Below are 8,966 nucleotides of genomic sequence, written 5' to 3'. Positions count from 1 at the left end.
AACACTCAGTCAGAAAAGTGCTTGCACATCAATGTTTATTGCAGCATTATTCACAATTGCCAAGACATGGAACTAACCTAAATGTCCACAAACTGAGGAATTGATTGGAAAACTGTGGCATGTATACTCTATGGAATACTACTCAGCCATAAAAATTAACAAGACCCTGGCATTTGATAGAAAATGGTCAGATATGGAGGATATATTGCTGAGTGAAGTAAGCCAGGCTATAAAAGAAAGATATATACAATATCTTTCTTTTATATATATATATATACACACACACACACACACACACACACACATATATATGTATGTATATATACCGACTATCCGTACTCTATGGTGAGAGTGAAATATTGGAGGACATAAAAGCAGTGAAAATACTTAACAAGAAAATGACAGTGTGGAATGGGGGAGGGGTGAAGAGAAGAGGATAGAGAAAGATAGCAAGAGAACAAATAGAGAGGCATGACAGTGGGACACAGATAGGACTTATTGCCTGTTGATGACGTGCATAGTATTCTCAACTGGATTGGTCTGAGAAGTATTTCATGATGGGTAAAATCTTTTTACAAGCAAAATGAGAAATAATGATTGACTGGTTAAAAAATAATTGGAATAATAATAATAATGATCAGAAGAAACAATGAAAAGAGATTGAACGATGAAATGGGGATGTTAATATCTCTGTTCTGACTGACATGCATGGCATTCTCTTTTGAAAAAGCAATGTAATACACTGTAAAGTTATATGCAATTCAATGTAATATAAACAAGATTATGATGATAATAAATATTTAAAATTTTAAAAAAATAAATAAAAAAGTAAGTTTGTTATGTATTTTTTATTTCTAGATTTGCATATATTCTTTAATTTTTAAAACATTACATTTAATGTCAAGGAAAGTCATATCACATAAGACAACATAGATGTTTTACTTACTAAAAAAATAAGATTAAGGTTCTTTTCTGTGGCCTTTAACTATAATAAATGCACAATTTCTGTTTTAACAGTTAGCAAATATCTTAAAGTTAGCACTTCTCTTTGACAATGAAAAAATGTTATTCATCTTAGTTTAGTTTAAATACATTTTATTATTTTTTAATATCTAGTGACTTATAATTCTCATTATATTTTTATTATAATTTGTAGACAAATTTCTCATTGAATATTCTTTAAAACATTTTTTAAAAAATGTTTCTATAACTTTGTAAATGTTTCTATAAATATAATGTTTACTTAAACATTTTTTCAGCTTTGCAAGAAAAGCCATTATACTGCATGAAGACCAAAAGATAAATAAGAAAAAAGAAATACTATCATCCAATATCCAGCCTGAGAAAAATACAAAAAGGAAATGATGACCTTAAAGAATGAAAATAAATTGGATTTCTGGAAGTCTTTTAGTTTTAATAATCTACAATGTTATTAGTACCAGGGAAAATTAAAACACAAGCTTTCTTTTGTCAGTATAACATTATTTTAATTGGTTTTCTTTATTTTAGTGTAATGGGCATTGAAATCACATTTTGGGATTTGCTAAAGACTGGAAGTCTGACCTGAAGCAGAGTTTTGTTCACTAAATTACTTGCATCATTTTCAATTATTTTGATTCCTATAATAATTGACTTTGATTTATTAATAAGGTAGATGCCATAAATATGCACATTCTGACTCTAGAATATATATATATATATACACATACATTTACATATATATTTATACATACATTTACATATATATATATACACACACACACACACACACACACATATATATATATATAGCTTCTGAACCTTCTGGGTCAGATTAATATACTTATTAAAATATATTAGCACCTTTATTTTTCAGAATAACAATAACCTAACAATATTTTCTCTCCCAGGTAAAATGTTCATATATTAAAATAAACATTTGACTATAACATTTTATTTTAAATATCTAACTTTTGAATATAACGGAAAGATTGATACATGCATACAAAAATCATGCATGCAAAAGTAAAAAGAATTCAGATACTTCAATGTATTGCTAAAATAGATTTCACTGTAAAAATATTCTTTTTTTCCCCGACCTCAATAAGGACATAGGAAGATGTGGACTTTTAAGTGATATGTTATAATGTTATATCTCTTAGGTCACAGGATCCATTTCACAAATTACTCCCCTTCCCAGGTTTGGGTTTTGTTTTTGTTTTTGTTTTCAGAGAGAGATTTTTTCTTTAGGGCATATGCACTCACTGGGGAGACAGAGATAGACAGGGAGACAGAAAAAAATCACCCTTCAGGGGGATGGCCACACTGCAATCCCTTCTCCTCCATTCTTTCAGAATTTTGGGCATGCACACACATGTGCCTACTGAGAGTTTTATGCTGCTGGGTCCTGACTTGAACTGTGGTTAACTATGTGGGAATCCAGCAACATAACCATTACACCATCTGCTGGTCCCTTTTCCCAGATTTTTAATGATATCCTCATGACCTAACAAAATAACCCCTTCAAAATGAGAAAAAGACTTGTTAATGTCATAGAAACAATGCCATGTCAAGGCATACTGGAGTCAGAAGCAAAAAGAAAGTAAAAGTAATGATCTTTATTTAAATTCTTGCTGTTATTCATTACAAATGTTTGGCACTATTTTAATTTTTAAAATTATTTATCTGTAAAATTAACAAAAATTGTATAAGTGCATCATATATACCATGAGTATTTTTTTTTAAGATTGTTTTGCTTTGTTTTGTTTTGTTGCTATAGTGTATGTGCTTACTGGGGAGACAGAGAAAGAGACAGAAAGTGAGAAATCACCCCTGGGGGGATGGCCATGCTGCAATCCCTTCTCCTTCAGTCTCCTCCCAGGAGTTTGGGCTTTGGGCATGCATGCACACATTCCCAGTGTGATTTTTTAAGCTGCCGTATCCAAGACTCAAACCGTGGTTGACTACATGAGAGTGCAGTGACGTAACCATTACACAATCTGCTGGTCCCTACCATGATGTTTTGAAATACATATATATTGTGAATTGGCTAAATTGAATTAATTAATTTAAGTATTATTTCACATACTTATCATTTTTGTGATGAGAATACTGAAAATCTACTCACTTAGCAATATCATATTAAATATTACTCCCCTTGCTTTCTGAGCTTTAACATCTTAGGTTTTTTTGTTTGTTTGTTTGTTTGTTTTTTGCTTTTTGAGAGATTTTTGCTGTAAGGAACATGGAACATAAGCTTGCTGGAGAGACAGAGACAGAAAGCAAGAAATCACACCTAGAGCAGAGGGCCATGACAGAATTCCTTCTCCTCCATTCTCCTCCTGGAATCTAGGGCACACACATGCACACACACACACATACACACACAGTGAGTTTAAAGGTGCCAGGTCCAGGACTCAAAACTTGGTCGGCCAGGCGGGAGTCCAGTGACGTAACTGCTACACCATCTGCTGGGCCCAACATCTTCTTAAATTTTATACCTGAAGAAAGTGCCTCACTCATTTCACCCTAGTCTCAACTCTCAATTACAATTTCTATTATGTTTCTGGTTAATTTTAATTGCCAAATAAATTCCTAACATTATTTTGTTGTTACTTCCTTTTACAAAAATAAAATAAAATCATGCCTATAGAAACAATTAATTTTAAAAGATGTATGTAGTCCAAATAAATTAGAGATGTAATTTATCAAGTGTGGGTGGCAGGTAATATTCTGGCGCAGTTGAACATGGGGCAAAACAGTGCTGATGACACATATTTTTGTTTCTCCTTATGTCTTATTATTACAAGAGAAGTAACTATGGCAAGATAGCTTCCTTTGAACAAATGCAATTTCTGAAGAAGACCTCAGTTCCGAGTCCCCAATCTCAAAACTCTGCAAAGCTGGGCTGGGAGAATATGTGTTTGGTTCTAAAGAAAGAATTTAGACTGCACAACACAACATTCACTGTACACAGCTGAGCACTTGAGCTACTCAATTTCCATGTTCCATATGTTAAATCACTTCATCTGGAACACAGCTACTTCGTAATACTGACTAATCTTGTCACGGGGAAATTTATAAGTGGAAGGTTATTAAGAATGGGCAGTTTCAGCCATTCTCAAGGTCACAACTAATACTCATTATCTTCATTATCTCTTTGCTTTACGACACATTTCAGATTATATTTACCCTAAGATACCTGGTTGCAGTATCATGATAAATAAGAGTGAGATGGGAAAGACTCTTATCCTTAGTCATCTTACCCTTTTCATGCTATGGCTGTTGAACTTATCCATGGATTGTCAATATTGCACAAGGAAGTACCCACAAAAACTCTAAGAGATCACTTGGATGTCAAGCATATTCTTCCTCACCCAGATTGAATAATGGTGTCCTTTACAGATCTTGATGATCAATTACCTCAGGATAACTCTCCTCCTACTCTGCTTATCTTTTGGCACAAAAAAATCTAAAGAAGCAAGTAAGAATCATAACTTAAAGTTTACTAGGAGTCTCATTGTACCCCCAAATTAGAAGCATTTCACTTTTGAGAACAAGACCAAGGTGTATCTAATTGTGAAAAAAAGAAGCATAAATTACTTCATTGGGTCACTAAGAGTGGTAAGAAGCCAGACTAGTCCAACTTCTACCCTCTGTTTTTGAGACCCATTTATTCTGAGAGACACTAAACTATGTATTGATTATTGGCTTAGGAATGCATTCTACATCCCAAAATGGTGATGCCTCATTTTGCAGAATCTGATGTCCAAGCTAGCTCTTCATCTGTAACTTCAAAAAACAAATTCATTTCTGTATTACTCAGTTTCCTCTGGGTGATGCAGTATCATCTGGCCCAGTGGCTTTCATGATTATGTACATGAGGTCATAGCAACTTTATTATGAAAGGGGCCCCTTAATTTAACTAAATGTTATGTGGGATCCTATATTGGTGGAATTAATTATTGTGAAAACTCTTGGATAGTGGTGTAGGTTGAGTCCTTCCCTTCAGGAAAGACAAGTCCATATTCAAAATATAGGGTTGTTGTAAAAGTCATGACATTGTTTTCTTATGCAAAAATGCACAATGACTTTTCTAACGAATCCATATGAATCCAATATGAATCCATTCTAGTTAAGATCCATTACAGTCTTCACCTTTCAGGACAGAAGAGGGCTAATAAGATCAACTTGAAAGCAAATAGCTAGTTCATCTCTAAGAGGGATAGAACTGTATTCAGAGTTTAGTGTTGGTATCTGCTTCTTAATAGCTGAATGTTTGAAAGTGGTAATAACTTTACTAGCCTTGGTGAGTAGGAGCTCTTTTAGGTGGGTATTTTGGAAAACAGAAATTGAGGCAATGCTAGGAAACCGAGAGAATTATTGGGTGGGGGAAATGGGATAATGACTATGCAGTATAAATAAGGGAAGAAGTATAATTGGACAGAAAACAAAAACAAACAAACAAAAAAACACAGAGCACAATGTAGATATTGTACCTGTGAAAGGAGAGGTACAAAGAAATAGGATTTTTCAGGAATAGCTTCAGACCACAGTAAAAATCTGACAGAGTCTTACCAATCCAAGAAAGAGCTCCAGAGTAAAGACTGCCCATTAAAGGAGCCCAATATTTTATTGAAATACCCAGATCCTAGAATCCTGTCACAGTCAATTAGTTCCTGGGAGTATTATAAAGGAGGAGTTTGGCCTCAGCTCAAAAACCTAGATAGATGCTTCAGGCACTACTAGCTAATGGTTGTCAGCTAGCTGCACTTCTTGAAGCTAAACAGTTAAGTTCTTTCTGGAAGGAAAATCCAGCATATCACGTTTATGATTGCCATGTCACCCAGACCCACTTCTCCATAATTCTAGGAGATGCTGTTTCAGGGTTCTAGGGCCTTTGCTCCTGAGGTGAGCTTAGTAAAATGAACTGCAGTTGGCTTAATCATCATAACTGGTAATCAATGTCTTCCTCTAATAACAAATGTATATTCCCCTTCTCTGTCTCTTTGTGGCTCCTTTTTCATTTACTCATTCATAAGGATTCTGGGCCTACCTTGAAAGACAGGCACATTAATATTTTAATCCTTCCTGTGCCACCTACCAGAGGTGAGATCATGAACAAGTTACATAAACTCTTTGTAACTTCTTCCTCATAATAAAATGTGGGAAAAAGTCAAAACATCATTGTGAACATGAAATAAAATATCATTAAAAATGGATTAATATCATTTCCCAATAATATAATTTAATTATAATTATTAAATTGTGTAAATGTTGGGTCCAGCAGATGATCTAATGGTTATGCTGCTGGACTCTTACATGGCTGACTACAATTTGAGTCCTGGACCTGGTGGTTTAAAACTCATGTCTGGCACCATGCCTGCATACCCAGGATCCCAGAAGGAGACTGGAGAATGGATTGCAGCATGGTCATCCCCCCTGGGGATGACTTCTTACTTTCCCTCTCACTGTCTCTTTCTCCCTCTTATGAGTGCATGTACCCTAGGGCAAAAACCTCTACCAAAAAAAAAAAAAAAAACGAAAAATAAAAAAACTTTTCCAAAATCCTCTAGAAGTTTAGATATTTTATCCTTCCATCAAAAACAAAGATAACAAAAAAAGAAAGAAAAAAAAAAAGACTCTCTTCTACAACCAATATGAGTAAAACACAAAAGTATTCCAAAAATTAGTGCACACATACACAAAGGTAATATGCTTTCTGGTTAATAGTTCCTTTTTTTACATTATAGGAAGGAGGTAAGCCATACTGAGAAGGAAAAAAAAAATCATCATTCATTTGGAATTCCTTTAGATCTATAAACTGATCAGATTCTAATTGCAAATAAACTTTAAGAATTCACTGTTTCTTCCCCCCCACACACCCCCCCCCCAGCTTTGAACTTTACTAAAACTCTATTTCTGGACACTGAGAGCTTTCATTTGTTTTACTTACTCATATTGGTTGTGCTAAGACCCTGCAAGTGTGCACATATATCTTTCTACTTAAATAGATTCCTTTCAGCAGAATTGTTAAATTGCTGATTCCCTAATGGCCTCAATAAGTCAATTATTAGGTAAGTTTTCTTTTTGATTTTTCGGAAGTTTTTTTTTGGAAGAGCCAATCTAAGCTTCTCTTATAGTTTTGTCTTATGGTTTATTTACTGACTCTCATAGATCATTCTGACTTTTCTTACAGACCTACTACTGAGACACAGTTGACTGCTAACTTGTTTCTTTCACCTAAGAAAGTTAAAAATTCTCTTAATATAACTAGATTATTTACTCTGATACTAAAATATAAATGTTTACAATATAGAAAATAATATTTATACAATAAAAATTCAGAAACCAATGGAATTAAATGCATACTATAGATTCATTTTCTAGATTTGCTAGAGTTTACAAATTGTTTTTAATCCCTTGTGATGTTCTGGTTTCTTTTGGCAGTAAGGTATATTCAGTGAAGGCCTTTAGAGCCTAGAAGACCAGGAAGGCCTTAAAGACTTCTTGCATATCATACTGTGAAACTATATAGAACCATCACCATTTCCATACTCTCAGACTTCAACCTCAGGATACTCATATAGGTAATTTTGGCTCAGTCTTCTTAAGAAAAAACAATGAATATGTAAGTTGACTCATCATCATTTGCCCAGATCTTCCCCACTTCTAGCATTTAAAGTCTTCTATCCTGGGAAAACCTCAATCCCAGGCAATTAGAGCAGTTGGTCATCCAATACAGAACCACTAGAAACATGGAACCTGAAGTCAAGGTAATGGAGCAATTCTTGACTATATGACTATATTTTTTACAAATTATGTCACCTTGGTCAAGTAATTTAACTCCTATCAAACCTCAATTTCCCTCAACTATAATTAAAGGCATAAGTACTATTTTTAACAGAGTCGTCCTAAAGGGAAAGTTAAACAGTAAATTTAAACAATTTAGTACAGCTTTAGGCACGTTATGAGTTATCAATAAATATCAACTACCATGACTTTTAGTGATTAGTTACTTGACATCAAGTATCTTTTGGAGTTATTCTCAGTGCCTTTGTTGTTGCTGGTGAAATGGGTACATTATAAATGTACTGTTGATCATAGCGGGTATGCAGCCCCCCAAATCAAAAGCTTCTAGATTCCTGAACAATTTCTATACTGATAAATTAGATTCCCACAACATTTCATGCAGATTAATTTTAATACATGCTTTATGGGATATGCCAGTGGAAATAGGAGTTAGCAAGGTAATGATTAAAAGTTTGGTTCTGGAATCAAAAAGATTTGAGCTTGACTCCAGGCTTCACCTGAAAGATTGTACAATCTAGTCTTTCTGAGCCTGAACTTCTTCATCAACAGAGTGGTTATGACCATATGATTTCACATGAGTTAAGGGAGTCTTAAGTGAGATCATGCTTACAAATTCCTTAGCATTACTACCCATTCATCTGAAGGTGAGATTATAATTGCTAACATTTATGAAGTACTTACTGTGTGCCAAACAGCATTGTAAAGGTTTCATGTATTAACTAACTTAATATTCTAAATAACTTAAGTGCACTACTCGTACTGTGTGCAAGTGATGGATATGAAAACTGAGGCATAGAGAGATTAAGTAGCATGACCAAGTTACCCAATAGACATTATGTGCTTAAGATTCCGATTAAAATCATCTGGTTCTAAAGCCCAAGATAATAACCACTACACTGTTTAGAGTATCCAAATGGCAGAGCCCAAAAAAATAAGATGAGAGAGAGATCTTTAGGTAGTCACCTTTAAAAATGAGGAAGAATAGGAGATGTATGGTGAAGTTACAAGAAAATGAGATGTTCAGAGGCCTAAAAGGGGTGAATTGTACTTAAAATTACACTAGAAATTGTAATCAAAGGGTAAATTTGCACTCATCAAAAATGTGTACCCACAGAAAGCACTATTACATATGGACACTGAGTGATAGTTTAATGCACATCCCTGAAGGATACAGT

Source organism: Tupaia chinensis, unplaced genomic scaffold (assembly GCF_000334495.1).
Source record: "Tupaia chinensis unplaced genomic scaffold, TupChi_1.0 Scaffold000527_1, whole genome shotgun sequence".
In the NCBI taxonomy this organism is placed as follows: domain Eukaryota; kingdom Metazoa; phylum Chordata; class Mammalia; order Scandentia; family Tupaiidae; genus Tupaia; species Tupaia belangeri.
Note: the sequence above shows the minus strand (reverse complement) of the source record.